General features: G+C 42.2%; 1 protein-coding gene across 1 annotated transcript in view; it reads left to right on the top strand.

Moving 5' to 3' along the window:
- The window catches only part of THSD7B (thrombospondin type 1 domain containing 7B), a 538,929-nt gene that overhangs the window by 357,956 nt on the left and 155,388 nt on the right, over nucleotides 1-25,585 (top strand). The window lies entirely within an intron of this gene.

The raw sequence follows: 25,585 nt of genomic DNA, 5'->3' as shown, positions 1-25,585 counted from the left end.
AAGTGGCAAAATTGTGGAACTTTAGAGCCTGATGTTATATCTGAAATGGAGAATTCTTCTTTTACGTGGTACTCATACCAATCGCAGGAACAATTCCAAGTCGATAACAAGAGGGGTTAATTGGCAAGTGGTTAAAAATAGCGTGTCATTTACGAGGCATTAGAATCTGACAGAATGAAATGATGGCTGCTTTGTCTGAAGAGCACGGGTTCTCCTGAAATATATTTAAAATATACATGGTTTTCTTGTACATTTGTGAAAATGGGGCAAAAACCCAATAATCTTCAGCTGTTATAAAATGACATAGCTAGAATGTACTGGAGAGCAGAGAGTTGTCTCTGAGGTTGGTCTGACTGGTCTCTTCCGATGTGTGATTGTAACGGTGGGTCCGGTCCTGTGGCGACGCGTGCAGATGGAGTCTTGTAGTGCTAAAGGAGCTCCATGTACTTCACGCTGTTGAAGCTGTGCCAACATCCATTTTTACGCACCAACTTGTGACTTGGAAGGAAAGCATATAACATGGCAGATGCTCATTGATCTCTGATCAAACTGTTCTCTCTGACTATGATCCTTAAGAAACCATGCCTTTGAAGTGTCTCTTCTTCACTTAATTGTTCAACAAGATATTGGAAGTCTCGCAGTACCCTTTTCATTTCAGTTACTCTCAGCGTGTTCTAGTCACCAAGAAAAAAAAAGTTGGAACATTCTTCCTGCCCCGCCACACTGAGGCAGACGTTGTCACTGGACGTGATCGTTGTCCAGTTCTTTTTGAGAAGGTTTCACAAGGAAATACCCAGATCGCCAGGCAGATGAGAAGCACCGGTTAATACTACTTTTAAGCTTTTCTGAATTTTTGATCCAGTAGGATAGGACTGGCAGAGTCCTTAAAGTTGAAAAAAAAAAAAAAAAGTCAATTTGTTTCTTCTTGTGTCAACCCAGTAATATTAGTTGCTTTGTTTATAAGCTTTTTTCCTTCTGCAATGTTCTCTTAACTAGATTGCCATTGCAGTAAGTGATGTATTTTCTTGGATAAAAGCTGGAGTTAAAAAAGTTCAAAAAAAAAAAAAAAGTAAAAGCAGAGTTGCATAAAGTGTTTTGCCTGGAATTGTTGGTTTGTTGGTAGCGGGAAGCCGGCAGGGAGTTGTATGAATCTGTGAGACATATCAATTACAGGTAAAATTGCATAAGGCCTGTGCTAATGCATACCATTATTCAGTTCAAAATTCAGTGCAAGTAACTGCCCTCATGAAAGCATTTTGGGTAGCTGCATTATGTGCTGGTATTTTAATTTACTTAAGCATCTTTTGTGGAATTCAGCTCCGTATCCTAAAATCCAGTCTTTTATCCAGTCGTTCTGTCATCCGTGCCTGGCATTGTTGCTCAGTATTTCAACTGAATGACTAACGGGATTAAAAAAATACATGTTTTGGACCCTGTTAAATGACAAAATCCAATATATCACCATCTTAACAACAGCTCATTTGGGCCTGGCGTATGTTGATTAGGGTACTTTGGGTCTTCTGTGTATCCGTGCCTGCAAGACGTCTTCATTTTCATATAAGTGCCAAGACTTTTTGGCATGATGCTGTCTTCGTGTTGCAGTGTGATAGTTCACTTCTCTTTAGAAGTAGCTGTGTCTCCTCCTCTTCCTCCATCCACAGTTCGACTGAACGTGCCGTATCCCTCGCTAGCCCGTGCTCTGCTGTGCAACGTGGGGCTTTACGTGCTGCTTGCCATGGCTCAGAGACCTGAGGCCTTTTTCATGAGGAGACTTCATTTTCCCTTGCCAAAAATGAGCTTTAATTACACTGACTGTAGCAGGAGGGAACTGGGCATGTTTTTCAGTCCTGTTTCCCATGACGGAGGACTTTGCTGCTGCCAACAGAGCCTGTGGCATCCTGTTGGCCTAAACTTCACTCCATCAGTGTGGAGCTTGGAGGTGTGTCTTTGGCTCTGGTATATATTGATAGACAGTGGGTGAAGTTAACAAGACGTCAGCCCTTCTCTGTCCCACTTCTGGTTTCCCCAGTGTCTTTCTCCCATGCTACATCTCTTCCATGTTCCTGGTTCCAGCCAGGAACCTGGGAGTTGGAAGGAACCTGTTTGGGAGGGGAACAGGGAGCAGTAGCTAACTAACCTCTTCCTCCAACTCAAACCCCACCTTGGGAGCCTCTTGTAATGGCTTTTTTTTTTTACATTTCTGGTGAGAAGATTTTCTGGTACTGAGCGACGTAACGAACTACTGCTGTCCTGAGCTGGAGCTTGAACAACTCAGGACCAAGTCAGACATGGGTCCGACTCTGGTTTGCAGGGTTCCTCTGAAGAGTTCCATGTCAAAGCAATATCTAAAGAGATATTAAGGGCTTGTATGAATTTCAGTGATGTAGCACTCTTACTTACGCTTGGTCTAGAGGTACAGAAATGACTTTTTTTTTTCTTAAATAGGCTAATAGAGGGGGTCCGTAATGAAAGGGCCTCCATAGGGCACATACCATGCACAGCATTTTTTCATGGAGTGGCTGGAGTCCATGGTTCGTAATTTGCAGTAGTTAGCATAGACGAGGAGGAATGAGAAGACCGTAATCACCTCATTTCTTTGTCATTGTTAGGTGTCTGTCTGCTCCCACCTAGTAGTGTCTCTAATGTCTGTAAATAAGTTATTGAACATGCATATGATGCTTGCGAGAAACTCTTTGTGTCTGGTCCATATCCCTTGAGTGCGCCTCTTCTGGGGCATCAGAAGACAGTAGCGTAATAAATCAAATGAAATTAAATAACATGTGAAGTAATGCATAGAATGGGAAAAGACCTATATTGCCTGCTTCTTCCAAGCAAAAGTTTTCAGCAAAGTGTTTTTTAGTTAGCTAGTGAAGGACAACGGATACTTCTGGAGAAGTCTGCAAAGCCAAAAGAGTAGTAAAGGAAAATGGATGATGGTACAAAAAATCGGATTATGCAGCTGTGTCACTGGGTACATGGATCTATAATTCAGATAAGGAGTTTATTTGAAAACTTTTTTTTTTTTTTGTGTTCACAAGCAACCCAAGAATTATTTGTGATTTTTCTCAGATTTTTTGTTTTACGTTGTTCAACAAGGAATTGAATAATCTGTTTGTAATGTATTCTTGATCAGGTAGTTGTAAGTATTTGACATTTGAATTTGGATGGTCTTGATTAGAACCGACGAACATTACTGCACATCGACTAGATGAAAGTAACTCTCTGCAAACTTCTCTGTTGGCTCATTCTCCTTAAGTGTTGCTGCTCGGTAGATACAAAACCATGAAGGCGGTCAAAACTCTCGCGTGTTAAAATGCGATTGGCCGGTAGCCAGAAATGTATTGCGTTTCGTTTTTTGAAGACAGTGACCAAAATAATCTTTTGTGTGTGCTGCTGCTTACGTCTCTGTGGTGGGTGCAGGCACTGCGAGTACGGGGAGACGAAGGGAGTTCAATGTCGTGGTGTGCAGAAAACTGCAGGTGACGTGGGACAGCGGGACTTGGCTGGGGGTCGGCAGGTCACAGCTCAGTCCAAAGAGGAGTCGGTGTGCTTCAGAGGTAGTTTCCCAGTCTTTTGATTTAGGTGCTGAGAAATACAACTGGATTTAACACATCAGTGTTGTTGGGTTCAGTCTGATGGAGGAATTTGGGAACCTTTTTGATTGTTATTTTCCGGATCTATTTTAGGCTGCGTTGGTAATAGAAAAATAGGTTGAAACAAGACAAAGGTTGAACCAAACTGTGGTTTTTAGAAAAGCATGTTATACTCACGTAGCTTGTGAACAGAGCAGTGATTACGGTGAGGAGTACAACCTGAGAACAGATGTAAAAGGAAGTACAACAATAAATTAATGAACTAACAAGTATGACTCAAAAAAGTAACCATTAATTTTTCAAACATTTTATAAAATTTTCTGGCAACGCTAAATCTCACCTATTAGCAACACTCTTGAATGGATTGTAAAATGTTATTATTCAGACTCATACCCGCGAGTCGTCTATCCATTTTGTCGTAATTCCCATGTCATCATTTATTAATTAGCTTCTGCTTGTTCTGATTCCCACCAGAAGAACTATTAGTAACAAAGACGATTTCTCTGTGATAGTGAACAGCGTAGCGTCTAAATAATAAAAAACATGAAATAATTTATACCCAAAGGCTTCATTGTTTTAATCAGAAATTATCAGATCGGCAACAAGGTTTAATGCAAAAGTAATGTGATTTTGCTGGATTCAGGGGGTTTTACTCTACTCCTAGTTAACAAATCTAATCAAAGCTCCAGCGCTGCTATTTGCCTTTCTGTACTGTCAGCTTGGGTGTCAGGCTTTCTTTGTTTTAGTGGGAATTAAAATTGGGTTGCCTTCCTGTTTTGAGGACAGTATTTATAACCGTGCCGGAGAATGTATTGGTTCCTTATTGACACGCTGGCCGGGCAGCGACAGGGAGGTGCAGGAGCAGAGCCCCAGTGCTGGAGGCACCCACTATCGCCTTTCCGTAGCACCCAAATGACAATTCCTGGGACCTGTGTGACAAATCCACCTTCTTCAGCAGCTTCAGCCTCACCTCAGTGCTCCCAGGCACTTTGGAGGTTTCTGTACGTCCTTCCCAGTTGTTTCTAATAAATGAATAGTACCTGGCAGGTCCTGGGACTCCCGGCTGTGAGGGGGCAACCACCCTGCTACAGACCATCTGCCAACACGGTAGCTTAGAAGTGTAACATGCTGCAATCCTACTGTCATGGCTCTCACGGCGGGAAGGTGTTGTCTTTCAGTATTCTCAGTGGAATGAGCTGCTGGCCTCAAGCTGCGTGAGTTGCCTGATGGGTGCAGCACCCGTCGCCCAAGCCCGGGCTCATTGAGCCTCGGGGCTGCTGGACACACGGGGCTTTGCCAACATAAATCCTTGTGGAATAAAAAGTCAATCGTCCTCGTTTCAGCAGTGTTATGGCAGATGATCAAACCCAATGTTTTTCTTCTTCCTTTTTCCTTTTTTTTTCTTTGTACTAACATGAATTTCTTCTCTACTCCCCCAAAAAGGAAACCCCCCAAAACCCAAACCCCAGGGCATGTTTATTTGCAGGGGGTGGTGAATAAAAGAAACCCACAAAAGAAGGGTGTTCACCAAACTTTTCAGCCTGTTGCTGCTTCTGCTTTTGAGCAGAAAACCTTTATTCTACTGCTGCTGTTCTGGCACTACTGGGAAGAGTCATTTCAGCACAGCAGTGTTATTTTTCCGTGCGATCTCTTTGGTTCCAGGCAGTCGGTATCTAGAACATGGCACTTGCGGAGAAGACGAGGGTTTTTGGTTTATAGTGTTAATAAGTTCACTGAAAAAGTACAAGTTTGGATTTAATTACACCTATTCCCAAGTTTCTGTTCTGACAGTTTTATTTGTAAAACGAGAGAACAGTTTCAGAGTGTCAAAATGTTTTCTTTCAGCTTTTCTTAGATTAGATGATTAATGTTTGCTTTTTTGTAGATGAACTGGGCCAAACCTTTAACAAAATTAAAAAATCAAAATATTTTTAAAAGAGGTTGTTAATATAAAAGCAAAATATTCCTTTCAGCTTAAACAAACATTTTGCCTTATCTTGAAAATACTTTTTTCCTGAATCCTCTCCCAGTCTCTCTTCAGTCTACTTAAAACAGTTACAGAGTTTTTATTTCCTTTTCCTTTTTTTTTTCTTTTTCTTTTTTTTTTTTTTCTGGTTCAGTGCCCAAACAGAAATCCATTATTCACACAGCTCTATTGACAGAGCAGACACTGAAATCCTGTTGGAATTCAAGTGCAGAGTAAAGGGAAGTAAGGTAATCAAAGCAGTGTTATTTTAAGATCCAATATTATGTTCTGCCAGAGCTTGACAGTGAAGCTCTGCACGTACGGAAGCTGAAGACTCTTTGGGGTTAGAATATTAATATCGGTGTGCTCAGTCACCTGCCTGTGCTCGCGGTGCAATCATGGCGTGTCCTGTGGTCCCGGAGAAGGGTTGTCCGCAGAGGCAGCTGCGTGCTCCGCTCCCTGCGCAGCGGCGCGAGGGGCAGGAGCATCCCCAGCGCCTCCGCGAGAAGCCGCCAGAAGGAAGGGGCTGCCAGGAGAGACCGTGGTCTGGTTTTACTCCCGGTTGAGGGCATGGAGCTAGCAGCTTTTTGGGAAGTTCTGTTTCAACAGAAATCTCAGCAAAGCCAGGTTCTTACCTGGGGACAATTCCTGATTTTTCATCTTGTAATGGATTAATGATAAGGAATGAATTTGCAAATTCTGTTCAATCTCTCAGAGAAAAGATTTACTGAGTTCAATTTCTTGAAAGTAAGTTTTAAATAAATTCTTTCTGACACATCAGAATGAGATCTTAAATCTCCATTGATGCACTGTGTCTAGTGACGCAACACCGTGTCCAAAGGTACGTCCAGGTTTGGTTTCTCCTGTGTGAGTAGCATAAGCTCAACTTGTGATCATTCTGTATTTTAGAAACTGAAACTTTTGGAAACTAGAAGAAGTTCTGTTTGGAAAATTAAAATACTTGTTTTCAAGTTAATTTGGAAATGCGCCTGTCTTTAATCTGACCTTAATACACAGACTAAGGAACATCAGTTTTTCTTCAGTGATGCTTTTTCCCCGATCTGCCTGTCTGCAGAGTGAACCTGTGAGGGCTTTGACTTACGGAGAGGGCTGGAGAGTGCGCTTCCAGTGACACGCAGTGAATGAGAGAATGACGTGTAGCTAAAAGTTAAATAGCTCCGTCAATGGATTAGGAACTGTTTTGTCTTGGCTTCTTAAATCATCGAGGTTCAAAAAGACGGACTTATATACTGCTTTGGACAAATTTGCGTGCTGTCAGCGTTAGCAGGACAGAACTCGCAGGGGGAGCTTTGCCTGAGGAGGGCGTGATTAGTATGTGTACATTACGGACTGTTCATGTAAATGCAAACTGGAGGTGAGACGACTTTACAGCTGTAAGATTTGGAATTATTTTGCAGGGAACGGTAAAATTATCCAGTTGATCGACACACCTGCACATACGATCAATAAAATTAAACGGGTACGAGCTCTTCTAAGCCTGCCGGTTCAATTCCTGTTGTGGGGCTCAGCCTTCTGCACCATGTGGCTCGTTCCTCCTCTTAGTTGGTGAGTGTACCCCACCATACCCCGTCGATGGAGCTGTTGATCCCAAACCGGTATGTTTTCCTGACTGTTAGAAACACAAATCCTTAAAGGCAACATGCAGAGCTTTCTGGAAATTAGACAGGATCTGTCCTTCCCGTTTTGCAGCCGTGGTGGAAGGAGTATATTGCGGTAGAAGCACAGTGGTAGCATATTGCAGTAGCAAGGCTGATGAGCATTACAAGTGCTTCAGGAATCTTTAAGAATGGTGTGTGGTTTGTTCAATGGATTTAAGACCGTTTTTTTTTTTGTAGTCGTGAAGACTGATGTGCTCTTTGAGCAGGCTGGCTGTTTACGAGCCAGGTGGAGTGGATGTAGTTACCTTCATCAAGCCTTACCTCGCAGCAGCTGGTACCAGGCCAAATATCTAATGTCTCCTACTGGAAGCATTTAAAAAGACAAAATGCAGAGTGTGACCTGCTCTAGGAGTGGTGCACTGACAATCTAAGCCCAGAACCAGCATGAATTCAAGTGAATTTACTGTCTTTGCATCCTCTGCTGAAATTGATGTCTTCTGCAACAGAAACAGAAGATCAGCTTTAGGTTAATATTAGGGTAAGTTGCTGAAAAATAAGAGCTTTCTTTGCTTAGTCACACTGTAACGCTTTTACTTCATTCAAGATCATAGCAAACGTGTGGCCCACAAGCCATGGAGATAGAAACTCAAACGTCTATAAGCAATTATTGTAGTAGCTACATTTGTGTACATATCTGTGTCTTAGAGTCAGGCATGTTGTGCTAAAATACAAGCTGAAATACCTGACGCTGGAAAGCCGGAAGGGTTTGGGTTTGAATCTAGGAGACCAACTCAAACACGCTTTGACTAATTTTCTTTACCTTTGAGTGCAGATATGTTGCATGATTTCCAGCTGATCTGTGGCTGTGCTTTTTCAAATGCTGGTGGTGTGATTTGTGTCAGTCATCCAGAAGGCAGCTATAATCGGTATCCAGTGGTGATGGTGGCTCGATGTAGTTGGCAGACAGATACCAGCGGAGTTGATTAGGGATATAGCCAGCTTTCATCCTCCCTGTGCTTGTCAGTATAAGGTATTACAGCTACCTGTGAAATAGTTTTTCTGTGCCAGGTGAGCTAAGCGTGTGCTTGTGGTTGGTGCTGAATGCCCTCAAATGAATTTCTGTGCAAACCGACGATTCTTTTCACTATTTAGCGCTCCTTTTTGGTACTGGTTTTTTGGCAATAGTTTGTGATTTTCTCCAATGTTCAGCTGCTACTTCCAGTAGGCATTTGAATCTTTAAGGGACCAACCCCTCTGTCATATTACGTTTATGTTAATAAATGGTTTCAAAACTTTCTGGTGTCCAGCAGATAGATAAACAGCACAATGGCATATCCTGATTTCCAGCCTAAAACAAGCCAGAAAACAGTTTTTAATGCATTTTATATTTTTCTAATTCTTAATAGACAGAAAATTGCCCAATTCTCAGTTCAAAATTATTTTAGCCAAGACTTTTTTTTTTTTTTCCCCCAAGAGAAATACCGAAAACAGTATAAAGGCTTTAAATTAAACAGAAGATCGTTAGGGTAAAGAAATGACCGGTTGTATTTTATTGCATTCTGTATGTGAGGTTTAGTGGGCTGGCATCCAACTCATACCATGTAACTCACGAAAGAAAAAAAATGTTTCGAAATCAGCCAATTTAAGTTCGGTCTGAGGTAGTACCTAGGAATTTATTGCCATCAGATAATAATAAAAGATATAAACTGGGGGGTTCCCTCCATCTCTCCCTGCACGGGGGTTTGGAGTGCGGGGAGAGGAGAGGAGAAGTCAGGGTAGAAGAAAGGCTGGGAGCAGCCCGGAGCCGGGAGGTCGTCGTGCTCCCTGTGCCTCGGCCGAGGTGAAGGAGCTGCACCCGGGCTCTGGTTGCGTGCCAGGCTGGGGGGTCAGCAGGCACTTTCTCCTGAGGTTTCTGTAAGGGAATAATTCGACCCTAACTTCAACCAAGAGCTTCTCACATTGATCTCTGACCACAGCCCTTGTAGTGGAGGAAAAAAGAAGGGCTTGGTTTTTTTTTTTTGTTTTTTTTTTTTTTTTTATTTAATCCTTTCCTGCTGGGTGGCCCTACAGAAGGCTTTTTCTGAAGCTGAAATTCCTTCGGTGCTGCACGTTGGGTGCTGGACGGGAATGATTGTGAGAGCCACCTTTATACAGTAGTTTTGAAGGCTGTTGAGTGGAAATTAAAGATAAGTGTTGGCCTTTCTTTGAGTTGCTTTTTATCAAGCCGTTTATGAAGTAGAGCTGATTAAAAACAAATTTAGTCACTTGTTTTGGGGTTAATGGATGCTGGAGGGGAAGGTTCCCCTCTTTAAAATAAGAAGTTTTGACAAACTTTTAATTAAGAATTCAGGACATGGAAACTTTGGGCTAGTTCTGCACTACCGAGATTGGCTCTGGAGCATATTGGTCTGTCAGGTTTTTAAAGTAAATCTTCCTCTTAATTCTAATTAAGTATTGTAATGCCAGTGCTCTTCATTAGGCAGCAATTTGTGATTAGTCAGGTGGCCGTAATGGAAAGAGAACGTGTGGTGAAATGCTAGAGAAATTGCAGAGCAGGGAAAACGACCCTGGGATGCGGCTCCTAAATGCTCTTTAACATCCTCCTCTTGGCAGATTTCCCACTGAATTCCGGGCGCTCTGTGGGACGGGATTCGATCCTCACACAGATCCTGGCTTGTCTGGAAACACGAGTTCAGAGGCCCTCGATTACAGGACTTGGGCTCTGAAGTTGTGACAAGAAATAATGCTAAGAGCAGCCATAAAAAGGGAAAACTCCTAATTCCCCCTAAACTTTGAAGCCAAGCTATTACTTTAAGTGTAGGTTACATTATCGCATTTGTTTATCTGTGAATTGAATCTCATATTTCATAAATGGTAGCTTTTGTGAAACGCTGGAGTGAATGTGAATTAGTGAATCGCGAAAGATTAGCTCTTCGAGGAGATTGAAAACAATTTAAAATTCCATTGTTCGGTGTTTTTCTTTCTGTCGGTATGAAGCGGGTTTGTAATTGTCTCAAATTAGGTACTGCCTTTGTTTAGAAGAGTTAAACAAGTAGCGGGGTAAGATATTTCATAGTTCCTTTTTTAAATAAACAGCCTGTTCAGTTCTTATCTTCAGGCAGTTTGCAAATGTCAGAGCAGAGCTTTTGAAGAGAACATATATATGAGGTGGAGTTTCTTTAGAAACTGAATCATCCTGTATTGTTGGGATGCATTTTCCAATTTTGAAGCCTTGTCTCCCCATGCTGTATGAGTTTAGTGTATCCTTTTACCACGGTGCTTAAAACAGATGTGTTATTTAAAAATTCCTGTGGCGATGCGGGAATCGGACTGTAAGCATGAATTTGTTCGGTTCCTTTCTGGCAGCTGTGGTCTATATTTTGCCATCGCTTGCCTGATGGTGCCACTACCAATGAACCCTCATGTTGACCCAGTAATTACCAAGCCCAGCAAGAGGAAAGAAGGGGAAGCAAGATGAACGATTCAACACGTCCATGTGGACTGGGTCAGCAGCTACGCAAGCAGAAAGCAGTGCTTTTTCCTTTCATATCACAGAGGAGGGAAAAATAATCACACAAAGTTATTTCCTGGCTTGGTCCTGTGGCTGGTGGTGTCCGTGGGGATTCAGGCACTGTGTCCAGTGGGAGACGGATGTAGTTTGAAATGTGACTTTTCTGGAAGAAGCGAGAATGTTTACCTGCCCCTAGCAAGCGAGTAGGGAGTTTGCTGGGACTGGATGAACCCAGGGCGCTTTGCTGGAGGGACAAAGTCACTTTCAGGTGGCGTGAGGTCTACCTGCGCTCCCTTGCCACATCTCCTGTGGCACTGCACCTAAGTCTGTCCCTGATTTGGGGGTTGTTTCCATTCATTACCGCCAATTGTGCATGAGGTATAAAATACCAGGTCTTTTTTTGTAGTGAAAATGCGATGACCCAGCAGGACTGGTAAGTCCTCAAGAACGTAACAATAGAGTCTTGGGCAATTCTATAGAAGTGGCGCCATCCGTCCTTGCAGCAGGTGGGAGATGGGTCTTGGCTGCCCATAATACATTGTAGAAACCAAGATGATCTTGTAAATTCAAATTCCATTCCTTATTACCAGATGCAAAATTCCCATTAAATTTAAAATAGCAAGAGTTTCCCCCCTAGTTTCACCAGATTTCCCAAGTTTCATACAAAGTCAGCACTGTTTTGTTGAATGCTTAGTGCTGTGTCAAAGGAGACTGGAGCCAAGAGGGTGTTTTGTTCTTTTTTGTGGTGTTTACAAATAAAGCTGACTGATTTGGTAACTCTCTTGGAAACTCTCTGAGACTGTAAATTTAGCAGAGTGCTCCCTGGGCATGCATAGATCTAAAGACAGCACTTTCTTGCCTATCAATGAGTATCTTAAGGCCTTTACTTTTAATGCTATATATGACTTAAATCCCAGGAAAATAATTCCACAGCATTAATTCAGGCTAGGCCAGGTTTTCTGATACGTTATTTATTTAGGTCTTCAAAATGTCTGTGGTATTGCATGTGGTTGACAGAGCTTATTCTTGTTTATTAATATTATATGGCAGCCTGTTTTCCCAAGATGTTTAAATAAATGCATGCCTTCAAATAAAGCTGCGATTTTAAAAGCCACTTTTTTTTCCCCCTGTTGTAACTATAGCATCCCATAATCTTAGCTCTGATTTCTATTCTCCACCACCACCTATTTTAAATAGTTCTGGAAGGATTTTTTTTTTTTCTTTCTGCTTTTGTATGAGATAAACGCGTATTTACGTCTTGATTCTGAATATCTAGCCCGGCTTCTTCCCTCACCTGGGTGACAGAAGCTTAGAAACAACTTTAAATTCAGTAACAAAATCCCTTATGTGAAGGGTGAAGCACTGAGCTCATATTTTCTGACAGTCCACAAAGCTTACAAATCAAAATACATGAGAGTGCTGCGTAAGAGAGGGTGAAACAAATGGTGTACAATACTTGGAAATGAATGAGTCGTGTGAATGAACATTGGCGTGTACATCCCCAGCCCCATATTAAGATTAAAGTGAGTTGTCTGCTTTACAATTGCATAATTGCTTCTGTGACTGATGTGGTGCTGCTCTGTAATAAGTTGTGAATACTGTATGCTGACCTGGTTAATGGGATGTTTACTAAATGAATATATTTGTATAGTTTGATTGGAGGAGGTTTTGGAAAAAATTAGCAGGATGAGAAAGACTGGCTCAAGAGAGCAATTTTTCAGCAAGCGCTGGGGTTGCGAAGAGGAAGGCAGGCTGCCTTGCTGTTGGCGTCTGGGGGCTTTGGAGGGCAAGGTTGCACAGGGACGGATCCCCTTCCCTCCCCACCGCAGGGAGGTCTGTGCCCTGGGCATGGAGCATCCCCGTCCTGCCTCCCGGGCGAGCGGGACCCACGGGCGGCTGCTCCAGGCTTGGGGTACCCAGACTCTGCACCCTACTGGGGATGCTGCGGCGTGGGGATGCGTGCCGGGGAGGAGCAGCCTCCATCCCGCAGCCGTGCCAGCTTCATTTTTAAAAATACCTTTCTTGAATGTAGCTGTTTTAAGTACTATAGACTAAGATAATTATTTCACGAAGTCATATTATCTGCAAATTAACCTTGGATCTTTGCGTAGGTTCAGAAAGGGAGAGATAAGGAATTTTATCGCAAATTGCAGACTTACTGGGTTTAACGTGAAGACCGTGGCAAGTAATACATTTAAACTGCATTTAAGTAGTAAAGACCAGAATATCAAAGTCTAAAAGCAATAAACATTAATTTATTTAGAAAGTTTTTATATTTTCTTTCTAGTTTATATGTTCTTTTCACACACTGTCATTTAATGAGGTTCTATTCTGATTAAAGTAGAAAAACAAAAAAGTAAAATGTTTTATTTCGGTAGATAAAAATGTAGCTTTAAAAGTACATCAGCTTGCCCTCTGTAGTCTGAGCTAGCTGTACAATTTTCCCTTCGTTCAGCACGGCTGCTAGACTAACGGATTTGGGGGGAAAAACTCCCCCTTGTATAGAGTTTCCATTGAAATCCATATCTTCATTTTCAGTGACAACTAATACATTTCCTGTAATCCCTTTCAAATATTCACTGGCAACGTTCCCAGACATATATTTTGAAGGTTAAATGGTCTAGGGTTTATGTACTGTACTACGTGGGTCGGTCTGAATAAGCTAATACGTCTGTATGGCCCCTTCATTGCCAGAGACCAGTTTGTATCTCGGAAACACTATAGCTGCGGTAGCACGAAGTTTGGGCTGGTTAATGAACTGTGGTTCTAACGAGCCCAGGGTGAGGTGCTGGGCTGGAAAACTGCTTTTTCTGGTTGCAGAGCTCACTTGGGTGTCGTTACAGAGGGCTGCTTCGCGTAGCATAGTTGCACCTCGCTGGCAGCTGAAGGTTTTGGCTCTCTGTCCAGAAACATGTCTCTCTTTTTTTTTTTTTTAATTTTTTTATTTTTTTTAATAGGCTGCAATTGGCATGAGTAAAGAGCAATAATTAAAATAATATTCCACGAGGTTTGCATTTTAGTATGGCCGTTTGATTAAAATTGAATCTGCCGTTTCCTCTCCCTTGAGGACCATTGCTCGCTTCATGGCTAATGAAGTGGAACAAGGGCTGTGATCAATATTTATGGTGTCACTCTGGGCACCTGCAGTTCTTTCAGCCCTTCTTGTACTGTGGAGCTGGAATGGAGGTTTTTAACTCCGAGCTAATTAATGGCTGACTGTGCAACTTGATACGAAGTCTGGAAAGACTGTTCTTAGTACTGCTTTTTCTGAGGGTCACATGCGCCTTGCACAGATTCGCTAATTCTCATAGTGGACCAGACAAAAGCAAAAAGTTGATTTTCTTCAGTGATGTACGTTTGGATCCCTCGGCCGTCCTTTGGTGTTAGTTTGGGCTCTCCCTGCGTTGGGAACAACCACTCTTGGGGTACCAACTCTTGCCATTGAAGACACAAGAAAAGGCGGCACATATGGATTCTTTCAGCTGAACTCATAGACTTCTGCCCTACGGTTTTTCTTCTTTTTATACTTCGGTCTCTGCTACAGGTTCCAGTAACTGCTGGAGACAGCATGTCCAACATGAGTGCCGCGGAGTTAGTGCTAGTCTGCACTTTTGCATCTTTCCATTGGGGAGCTGCTCCCAGCTGTGCCAGAATATTTTTATACAGCTGCTCATGAAGGCCACGGGCTACAGCAGCATTTTCTATCCAAATCAGCCCCACAGCACTTTATTCCACAGTCCTCTTGTCTCTTGACTCCTTCAAGGCTTTCCCAAAATAATAATATCATCTTTGAACTCAGTGGCTTGGTTCCTTGCAAACTTTGCCCGTTCCCTGCCAGCGACAGGGGCTGGAGGCAGTCCAATGTAATTAGTAAGTATTTTGGAGACTCTGCTTTGGCAGCCCTGCTAAATATGTGCACTGAAAGCAGGATTAGTGTGGGGCCTCATCCTTTTCTCTCATTAGGGCATCTCTCCAATCGGTAAGCTTATTTAATTGGAAATCAGCCATTCTTATTAACACAGGAGATAACCCTTTGGTCCAAATTCTGACATGGGATAAATGTATATAGTTCCCGCTGAAGAGAAAAAAAAGATTCCACGTACTCCAGGGTGGGAATTTGCCCTTTTGTGTCCATTGCAGTTCTCCTGGAGGAGAATTTCATTTTCTAGTAAAGGCAATAAATTTTCGCTGCTCAGATAAGTGACTACAGAGGTTCATCATCAGGATTTGAAGAAATAAGCCTCCTAAGAAGATGGATGGTGACAAGGGGAGTAAGAGTTGTTATCCAATCATTTGTCATGGTCCAGAACATTAAGATATATGGGTAAGACCCCAAAGGTGTGTAAAAGTTCCTTTTTCCAGCAGTCGGTTGGTACGTAATAACTTATCCGGTGCAGTCAGCCAGTATTACACGCTCTCTGAAAACTCATTTTGTTTGCATCTCTTTGTATACACAGCACATAAGCGGTAACATCATATATTGCTGGGAAGTGTTCTACACATCACCGAAAGGTAGCCCCGCGATTCCCGAATATAGAGGCAGACTTCCCTGGTGCCCACCTTAACTCCCTTCTCTCCCTCTTCCATCCCTGTCCAGATGTTAACATTATCTGCCTTGCCTCTTCTGATGGTGTTCTGCTCCAGGATTTCTCCGGAGACTCTTCCCTCTGACTGCTTTTCTGCGGTTCCCTGCTTTACAGCCGTTTCCCTCTAGTTCTTCCCCTGTCTCAAGGCTTGGAAACCAGGTAGCAGGCGTGGGGTGGGGTGTCAGCCGGTGAAAAACTACATTAAACATTGGTGGTTGTAGGAGCACTTGTTAGCGTTATGTGTATTAATTCAACACTTCCTGCTGGTTTTCAATATGTCGGGAGGTTACGTTGCCAGTGAGGTGACTTTAAAATCTGCAGTGGAATACATTTCAACTAACTGCTTGAGAGCAGGTAGACAGCTTGCTCTGTTTACCTAGTTGCAAAGGAAAACCTTTCCCCTTACTTTCTAACAAGTGAGCGTTCCTTTCTAAACCAAACGTGGTCGGGACCAAATTTCTGAGGGATTTTGTTAAATTCAGGCTCTGCAGCTGGGATAGCTGATCTTGAAAGTTCACCATAATGTAGGAGACAACATCATAGCCCGCTACGGTAAACTGGTCCCTGCCTCGCTGCTTGTTGCTGGGAACTCAAGCGAAGATGAGGTTTGCCTTGTCCCGTCTGGGCTTGCCATGGCACAGAAGTAGCCTAAATTTGATCGACTGAGCCTGCAAGAGCTTGATACCATGCACTGAGTCCTACTAAACTCTGGGAAATCCTCCAGTGTCGCAACTTAATAACATCTCTGTGCTGAAGTTAAAATATGGCCCTCACAGGTTTCCCCAGCCTGGTCTGGTATTTTGTGGTCAAAAAGCTTAATTGGCTCAGTGTATTTATTCCCTTGCATTTCTCTCTTGCAGCCAGCTCGGGAGGATGTATCCGACCGCTGCTGACTGGCAGGGAGAGGATTTTTACTGCCGTTCACTTGATATGAAAGTCTCTTCTAGATGCTCTGGAAGGATCACGAGGTTGGTGCACCTCAGAGGTTTGCAATTAGAGGAGCCCAAGTCAGGGGCTGACAGCAGTCATGGCTGTTGAGTTTCCAAACTCCCCTGGTGTGATTGTATGGATGCCCGTGGAAGTCAAGCTGGCATAGTCTGCCGTCAGGAGGATTGGGGTGACAGACCCTGTGCTGGGTTTCAGAGCCCGGTTTGGACCATTTCTGGCAGCGTGTCTTCAAGTGCTCAGGTGTTTGGTCCTGCGGGCGTTCCGCAAGCTGGCCGCGGTGCGGTGATCTGTTCCTATGGCATGAGGAGGCATCAAACATCATGGAACAGGGAAGAAAAATGCAATTCTTCTGACTCCCAGCCATGGAATTACAGCAGTAAAAATAGCTATCATTTTTGATGCCTCAGTGCCAAACGTAAAGGTTGTTAAGCTGGTTCCGTTGCATTTTCGGAGTAGTCTGTTCTGCTGCTTTTTCACTATTTGTACCTTATCTACGATTGAACAATTATCAGAAATGCGATGAGGACGTTGCATGCAGAAAGTCGTCCCCTTGTCTTTTTTCCCAATGACTCCGAGGTGCGTGTGAGCGGCCGTTATCTCAGCTGCTAATCAATGAAGCTGGAGCTAATGTGCGAGGTGACCTTTGTGAAGAGAAGGGAGGTTGTGCCAATATTATGCTTGCAGTTTCAGTCAACTTTTGCACTTTGTCATGTATTTGATTGCATGAGCCGCTCCCTTGCTGACTTGGATTGCCGTATCATTTAGTAGCGTATCAACCAAGTTAAGAGACGGACAGAATTCGTCTTGTATGCCAGGCGTGATGTTTTCGTTGACCAGGTGTCGTTGGTGTTATGTGGTGACCCCTGATCTTCATGGTCTAAATTCCTTCTCTTCTCTCACCTGCTTGTGCTTCATTTCATTTGAAGCTATTCTTCCATAGCTCTACACTTCCCAGTTTGGTGAAGTCAATGGAATTTTTACCACTGGAATTAGACCCAGTTAACGTCAGCCCGTGGATAAGCAAAGGTTATTCTCCGGCACTTCCCTTCCCTACAGTTTTACAATGCTTAGGTGTCTGATGGATGGAGCACTCAATTATTTAGCATCTATCAAGCTTTTGCTTACAACACCTAAACAAACCACTAGTATTACCTACTTTTTTCTGAATATATAAAATATAATTCTGCTACATTAATCCACAAACTTAAAATAAGCATATGCTGTTGCTTAACCAGCCCTTTTAATGAAATGGGTTTTGAATTGAAATTTTAAGTATGCATGAAGACAGTAAGATACCATTTTCAGTGTTAGGATTTCAATAATGTATGGAATTAGCCGAGCTTTATTATATTTCTGTGCCTGCATGCCCTCCGTAGAGTAAAAGTTATAATAAATATAAGTTCAAAGGTAAAATTTTATTGCTGCGCATGAGAGGAGGAAAAATAAATTAGAGTAATGTAATCATGGTCATATATGTTATGAATTTTGAACAGTGTCTATTAGAAAGTTTGTCAAAATGTGCTTAGCTTTGAAAATACAGATTAACGCTGAAGGTTTTAATATTGTTCTTCCTTATGTGCATATTCCTTGAGAATATAAGTGTAAAATATCTCCTGCCGAAAGCAATTGTCATAAAATGACACTTTCCCATTTTAATAGCTGAATAATCAGAACAGAAATATTTTCTAAGTTGCGGAGAGGTTATTGCTTTTTTCACACAAAGAAATTTAGTGGTAGAAAACCAAATTTTATCCAGATATTCTCCAGTTTTTCTCTCTCAGCTCTTATATTTGAAAAGTGCGTTCAAATGCTTCCTGACAACCTTGACACTTCGGGGTGTTTAAAAAGGGGCTGGGTGGGGGGGGGCATTCATTTTATTTCGTTTCCTGATTCTCTGTTTTCCTTTAATCTAGCAGCAAAGTTAAAATAGTAGTTCTCCAACAGGAGCTGGAAAACCTGTTAGGGAATGACTGGTTGGTATCTATCCAGGCCCTTTTTTTTTTTTTTTTTTCTTTTTTCTTTTTTCTGCTTTGGAGCAAGTAAGGAGCGGGTCAGCGCGGGAGGGCAGCTGCTGGCGCGGGTGCCTATGAACTCAGCGAACACCGTTTGTCTGAACTGCCAGCTCAGCACACGGTCCCGGCTTCGGCATCTCCGAGAAAGCCCCAGCTTGATGAAATTCTGATATCAAAGATAATGATCTTCCCTTCCCCTGTGTTTTCTCCACTTACCATCCCTTTACTTTGTCCTCTGTCATCTTCCTCTCTTGTCTTTCTGGTGTACCTGAGGACACGACCAAAGCATGGGCAATGGCCGTTCTTAGTGTTTTTAATACAGCCTTCAGGTTTTAGCTTCCCCACTCCATTTGGAAAAAAATTGGAAGCTGCAGGTACATATGCGCCTTATTTTGCTTTTAAGGAAGGGGGGCAGAGTCTTGTTTGATAACAATGGCCCGGCTTGGGCTGTGCCAGAATCCAAACTCGGCTGCCATGGCCAAACCGGGTCCGTGTGTTCGAACTCTGGAGGGACGCGGAGGTGGAGGGTCAGCGTACCCCACCGCGCAGAGACCTCCTGGGGACGCCGTGTTCCTCTCCGGGCAGATGCTGCTCTGCTGGCAACACCCCATTTCCCAGGTCGGGATGATAAAGCCAGCCAACGCCACGAGGATGCTTCACCTTGGTGTGCAACCATTGGAGCAGCAGTATCCGTCTCCATCCGAACCCCAGAGAAAGAGTGAGCGCTTCATGAGAAATGGTTTCATGAGCCGTGACAAAGGGAAGGGGAGCCTGCCGCCTTGGCCGGACCAGCAACATCGAGAGCAAGCTCCGGGCAAAGTTGTGTCTCAAGGCTTCTGAGGAGTATTGCACATCAGTCTGTCTTTTTCTGATTCACTAGCAAATCTGTTATTTGTCACCTTTTAATTACAGTACGCAAAACTAAGGTCCTTCGCTGCTTACGGGGAGACTTTTCCTCTTGGAAATCCTCGTTGGAAATGATGTTGGTTTTCCCCCCCTCCCTGCCCCAGTAAAAAGTGTAGTCACAGATGCTAGCTTTTAGATTTTTTTTACTCTTTTTTTTTTTTTAATCATTCTGAGACATTCTGGATTCTGAATAAGGGAAAAAGTGATAGATTTTTAATTTATTTATTTTTTTTTTTCCCCAAAGAACAACTGCGAACTTTAAATCTGTGTGCGCTTTCCGGAGACAGAAAATAACAGAAAACTTTTCTAAATAAGCCTTCCACGTTTTAGGTCATCATGAGTGATTCCTGCTTTTAAATGCCTCTGTTGATGCCGTCGTAGCCGAGTTGTAAGCAGGCTGAGGTGGCTGTTACGATATAATCAGTGAACCAGTTCCAGAGGGCGGAGCAGTTTAGAGACCAAATGCACTTTAAATGGCACTAGAGGAATGATGCATGGCCGACTGAAAATGCAGGCATCGTTATTAACGATGGAATTAAAGTTCCACCTCATGGGCAAAGTGGAAGCACGCAGAAAATATTATTAATATTGTGTTTCCTACATTTGATTTATCCCCACTTTACGCGCTAAATGATCTATGCAAAATACAGTGGAAATTAAACACACCTTCTGAAATTCACAACTTTATTATGTAAAAATGGTTCAAGCGTAGGTCAGGGTACGTTAGCCAGAAGTAACTTAACCCATCTGAAGAATGCCTTATGCAGTTTAGATGCGGAGTTGATACTTGGCAAAACTGGCGTGCACACTAAGAAATTGTACTCGGTAACCAAAGATCATGGTTTGCAATTTGCAGTGCTTTTGTCAAGAACAGATTTCAGTCATTCGTTTAGACCCTTGACCGATGATCATCTATGTTACTGGGAGAATTTTCTTCTTTATTGTGATTGTGGGTTTTTTTTTTTTTTAAAGCTATCGAATAGGACATCTTAATACCACTGTGTTCTGTGTTTTGTGGATCAATTAGAGACAAAATTGGGAAAGAAACTACTGCCGTTAGTAGTAATAATAAAAATAAAAATAGCCTAGTATTCGGTTCTGCAAATTCTGAGCGTTTCGTGGAAGACCGTGGAAGCTCTCAGAGTTGCTTTATGGGATTAGGCCAGACTCTGCATCTGAACTACAGCACATTGCTGTGTTAACTGCTTCTAAATGAGCACTTAGTTTTAAGTAGTTGGCATAAATCTAATTTTAATTTACTGTTTTCATTTTCTTTTGCATTGATCCTCTTTTTGTAGAGATTCAATTGCAGACTTGGAGAAAGATGTTTTTCAAAGAGTCCAGATGGTCTTTGCAATTATTTATTATCATTAGCATTCACTGTATCTGAAAACAAGACTTTTGCCAACTTAGATAAACCTCATCTGCCGCACTGTTGTTTACAATTTTGCAGTGTCTTATGTTAATATAAACTCACTCGTGGGGCGATTTCTGGGGCTAGAAGAGAAAGAGTCTGTTATTCCCAAAGTATGGGAAATTGCTGACTTATTTGGCGAATATTGCTTGGGTAACAGTTAGTCATGGCCATTTGATGGCTATGAGCACGCCAGCAAGGTACGGCATTCCTAAGAGTAGCATAATCAGAACCAAAATCATAATAACCAAACCAGTAGGTATAAAAGCCTTGCACCTTTCCATGCGTGCACACACAACTCTTCCTTTTGGGGTCACTTACTGTATGAGAGTGCCGTTACTGTAGTTTGCCCGTCGTAATATCTCCCTTATAGTTTTTTTGGGGTTTTTTTTGAGGTTTTAGATTAAAGATGGCATCTTAAGTCTGCAAAAATGGAATGTTTAGAAATTTACGGCTGTGATGCAGTGGGAATAGAATGCCACCTTCTTTATTCTAAATTAATATGCTTGAATTCCTCCACTAAAGTTGTTCCGCCCCACTGCACAGATATGTAAGTTGAAGTGGACTCTATACACCATTGGAGTAAACAAGTCTACTCATAGTTGGTTTTTTTCTTAAAGTTTTGGAAAGATATGTATATTTTATAATGTTGTTAATACATTTGACTTATTTGCGTAATTGGTTTCTACAGTATTTTGTGTTGATTAGCATTTGGAACAAAGCACTACAGAGACGAAAATGGAGGGACACCTGTTTCAATTACACCACAGCACCAATTTTAACAATAAATCTTAATTGCAATCAGTTGTGATCAACCCACCTGTGTAGATTCCCTCATTTATAATGAGGAGGGATAATGGAGAAAAAAGAAAAAATTGCAAAGAGAGAGAGGGGAAAAAAAACCCCAGAACACTAATATGGATTATGTTTAGTTCTTATCCTTTATGTTTTCAGATTGCTGGGCTATGTTAATTATTAGGAACAGCAGCCTGAATTTCTGTGCTCTTCTCTGGGAATAGAGTGAACCCATGTTTACTTTCAGCTGCCATGTGAGCAATTTCTCTTAATTCAGGAGGGCTTGTGCAAACAGCCGCAAGGTGGAATTAATTCTGCTTTTATACCCAAGCCCAGCAGGTGAATGTGTCGCAAATTCCTTTAAACGACTACTTGTCTTTCTGTGTGGGATAGGAAATACGTCGGAGCCAATCTCTTGTGTAGGTAACCTCATGCAGCTGTATTTTTTTTTTTTTTTTTAACCTTGAGACTGGTAGCTGCTGTGTAATACTCCACAGAGGGGTACTGGGAGGCTCTCTGCAGGCTTGGCAGCCGCTCGCTGACCTGCCTCCCCCTGTGCTCACTTTCTTGGAGCTTCTTTAGAGTCACAAATCAATTTTCTTATGTGCATCTACATAGACAAAGAGGGTAAACAGTCCAAAGTGCAACAGAGGGTGTATGGGAAAGAAAGAGAGATCACTTTTTGTCTGTAGTCTTCATCATCTTTTTCTCATAACCTCTGTAATGATCACTTGGACATAGGTAAAGGACACAATCGTGGCCAGCGATGCAGGGATCTGGGCAAAACTATGGTGATTTTGTAACGTGTTTCCAGACATACTGTTTCTTTTTCACATTTATTCTCATTCCCTCTGCCATTTTTTCATACTTTTTCATCTTATTTTCCTTTTTCCTTATTCTCCTGAGTTGTTTTTCCCTTTTTCTTCATTGTGCATTGTGTGCTTAAAAAATGTTTTTTCCTTATTCAAATGCGTTGGTTTTCATAGTTGCATTTTAGTTAAGTCGTTTGACTCAAATCCTCGATGACTGTCTCATCTAATTTTTTTTTTTTTTTCTGAGAATGATCCTGGTTGTATTTGTGTTTATTTCCTCTTTTCCATTGTGAGTGGCTTGTTCTTCTTCGCTGCTTCATCTTGTTTCATGATGGATCTTCACCTCCATTCGTCTTCATTGCTATTGCGTTCCTCTTCTAGGCTGTGGGGCTCGGATAATAATGATGGACCACTGCAATTAAATTTATTCCATACGCCACTGCTTTCCCTGACAAACTGACACTGCTCTTCTCCGATGTTCTCACCTGTTGACTGGCATTAAGAAAAGTCAACCAGGAGCCAGGGATTTCAGCGAAGTGTGACATTGGTCTCCCGGTGACGACTGAGCATGGCAGGCCCTGGATGCTTTAAAGTATCTCTAAAGCTGCTCGTGCAACAGGGGAAAAAAAATAATCTGTGATGTTGTGATGAGGTGAAGACATTCAAAATGGTTATAAGAAATTTCTCCTATTGTTGTAGTTTGATTGTTATTGCTTTTAAATGTAACGTTGTCATTAGCTGATGAGATGCCTAGACCAAGATATTGTCAGCAGACTGCTTTCTCTGAATGCAATTGCTGTTAGCAAACTGGCATACGGTCAATAGGAATTCTTCTGAATTTACTACTGTCTGTTGACATCTTACTCTGTTACAGGCAAGTATTTAATCAAAGTTTATTGTCATTCTTTTCTGAGATTTAAGTGGTACATAAAATTTTACGATACATGTAGTATTTTAGATGACAGCTTCATTATTTCCACTGAATAATTTGAAATGCTGCAAGGAGAAATATTGATGTCAAACTGGTAATTGTCATTAAATATGCAGCGTTTTTGCAGCAGTCATTTGTGCAAAAAATAAATTTCCTGAACGTGAAGGTGTAGCAATGCAGAACGGTCCGAACTGCAATTCCTTGAGCCTTTCCACACCATGGAGGTGGCTCAAGGCTCCACACACGTGCGCAAATCGGAAAATTTCAAAGTGATTTTTCAAATTTTCCTCTTAAAAAACGAAGGTGGTGTAGTGGTGAGCGTCAAAAGGGAGGATACTTGGTTTGTTATTGAGTTGATCTTTCAATTCCTGCTGCCTGATGGGATTTGTATTTTTGTTGCTTCAGTTGTAACCCATCCAGTAGAGATTCCCTTTTCCCTGAGCCAGGAGGGGGGTGTCTGTGGCAGGAGTAATTAAACTGTATCATAGGAGATGGGGACACAGGTCGCTGGGAAGAATGAGACTCATGGGCCGGAGCTCCAAGGCATTGTGTAAAGTGGACAGATGCAGTTTAAGACTGAACTGATTGAGAACGAAACTTTCCTGTTGATTCACTGCCTCGCAGTTGGAGTGCACTAGTCAGGGCTGTGGGGAGCGGCTTCTCCTTCTAAGATGGAAAAGACAATAAGAAATGAATTAAATAGCTGAAAAAACAAGCTCTTTAGTTCAAGAAGGCTTCTGTGTCATCCCTTGTTGGGAAGACTTTAATTTGCTTTTAAAGTGAATTAAAAATTCCTCTCAGAATTGCACTTCTCCATGTGGCTTCTTTGTTACCTTGTTACAGAATTCAAATTAGGGACCAATACATGAGGTAATGGTCAACTTTATTAGCAAATATATTTACAAAAATGCCATTCTCATCTTCTGTTTTGCAATTATTACACCCTAACTTTGGAAGAAGATGGATTCAATCTTTCCTGTACCGAAAATATTATCTGTAGAACATATCTTGTGTGTTTAGCTTTAATTACTATACTATTCAAGTACGAGGCAATCAGCTGAAAAAAAGTCATTAGAGGTGGTCAGGATGTTAGCAATAAAACATTTTGAATAGAAAGCTAACATTTGGATTAGATATCAGGAGGAAATTTTTCACTCTGAGGGTGGTGAGACACTGGCCCAGGTTGCCCAGAGAAGCTGTGGCTGCCCCATCCCTGGAGGTGTTCAAGGCCAGGCTGGATGGGGCTTTGAGCAACCTGGTCTGGTGGGAGGTGTCCCTGCCCAGGGCAGGGGGTTGGAACTGGATGGTCTTTAAGGTCCCTTCCAACCCAAGGCATTCTATGATTCTATCATTTTTCTCAACTTTTTTTTTTTTTTTTTTAGGAAAGCAGACATTCAGCAAGGCTGAGAACAAAAACTCTGCTTAAAACATGAAATAAAGAGCATGTGAGAGGGAACACTGTGGCTCCTGGGATGCCGGAGATGCTGGTTCAATTCTGATGTAGATCAGAGGTTAGATGTTGTGTGTTTTGCCTCTCAGGTGACGGCTAAAAGCCGCATACATGCAATTATCCTCTTGCTCTCTCTTCCCCCCACCCCCAGCTTTTTAAAATGTTTTTGAAAGATCTGGATTTTTTTGTAATATGGAATATAAAAATTTGAAAGCTTTGAAACATTAAAACGTTTCATAATATAGAAAATAATTTCCCCTTGACTCATAGCCCTGTTATATTTCTTTGTACCGAGTAAGTCAAAAAGAGGAATATTTTCAAGATGCTGTGCTGATCATAACTAGCATTAATCAATTAATAGCTATTTATAGCTATTATAACTCTTTGTAAATAAGTCTTTGTAAAATGTAGGTCTGAGTTCTGCTTTACAGGCAGCGCTTTCCATGTGCAGTTGTATGAGCGGTAGTTGTTTGTGGTTACCCTAAGGATAGAAAGGACTTCCCAAGGTTCACCCCAGTCTGAGCCCCACTTAGTTTTCACCATATGTCCTCAGACATTAGGATGAAACTGTTCAGTTGCTCAGTCACCATCCTAACCACATCTCCAGTGGTGTCTCAGTAACAGCTGTGGATTTGTACTGTTTAGCGTTACAGCAGAAAAACCACTCTTCGGAGCAAACGTAATTCCTTGAGACTGCTTCTGGGCACTTGCACAGTGTCAAGGGGGGAAAAAAAGATGAAATGAGCAAGTCATATCCGAAGAAAGCCAACAAAGACAGTGGTGGTAACCTCTGGGGTAGGCTGGATTGGATGTGTTGGATCCGGTCCAAGCTAACTAGAGGACCCCACAAATCCTAAGACCTTTTTTTACTTTTCGTTTTCTTTCTTTGAAAACGTCTTCTGTCCTTGCGCCTCGGTTGTCTCAGTTTACTGATGACTGGATGAACGATGCTTTCAGTTTATTCCAACGTTACAGCAAGTTGCAGAGGGGAACCAGTTTCCCATCAAGAGGGAGCTGCTCCGGGCTCTGACCAGGGGAGACT

This window comes from Rissa tridactyla, chromosome 7 (assembly GCF_028500815.1).
Source record: "Rissa tridactyla isolate bRisTri1 chromosome 7, bRisTri1.patW.cur.20221130, whole genome shotgun sequence".
NCBI classification, from domain to species: Eukaryota; Metazoa; Chordata; class Aves; order Charadriiformes; family Laridae; genus Rissa; species Rissa tridactyla.
Note: the sequence above shows the minus strand (reverse complement) of the source record. Positions and strands in the feature narration are given on the sequence as shown.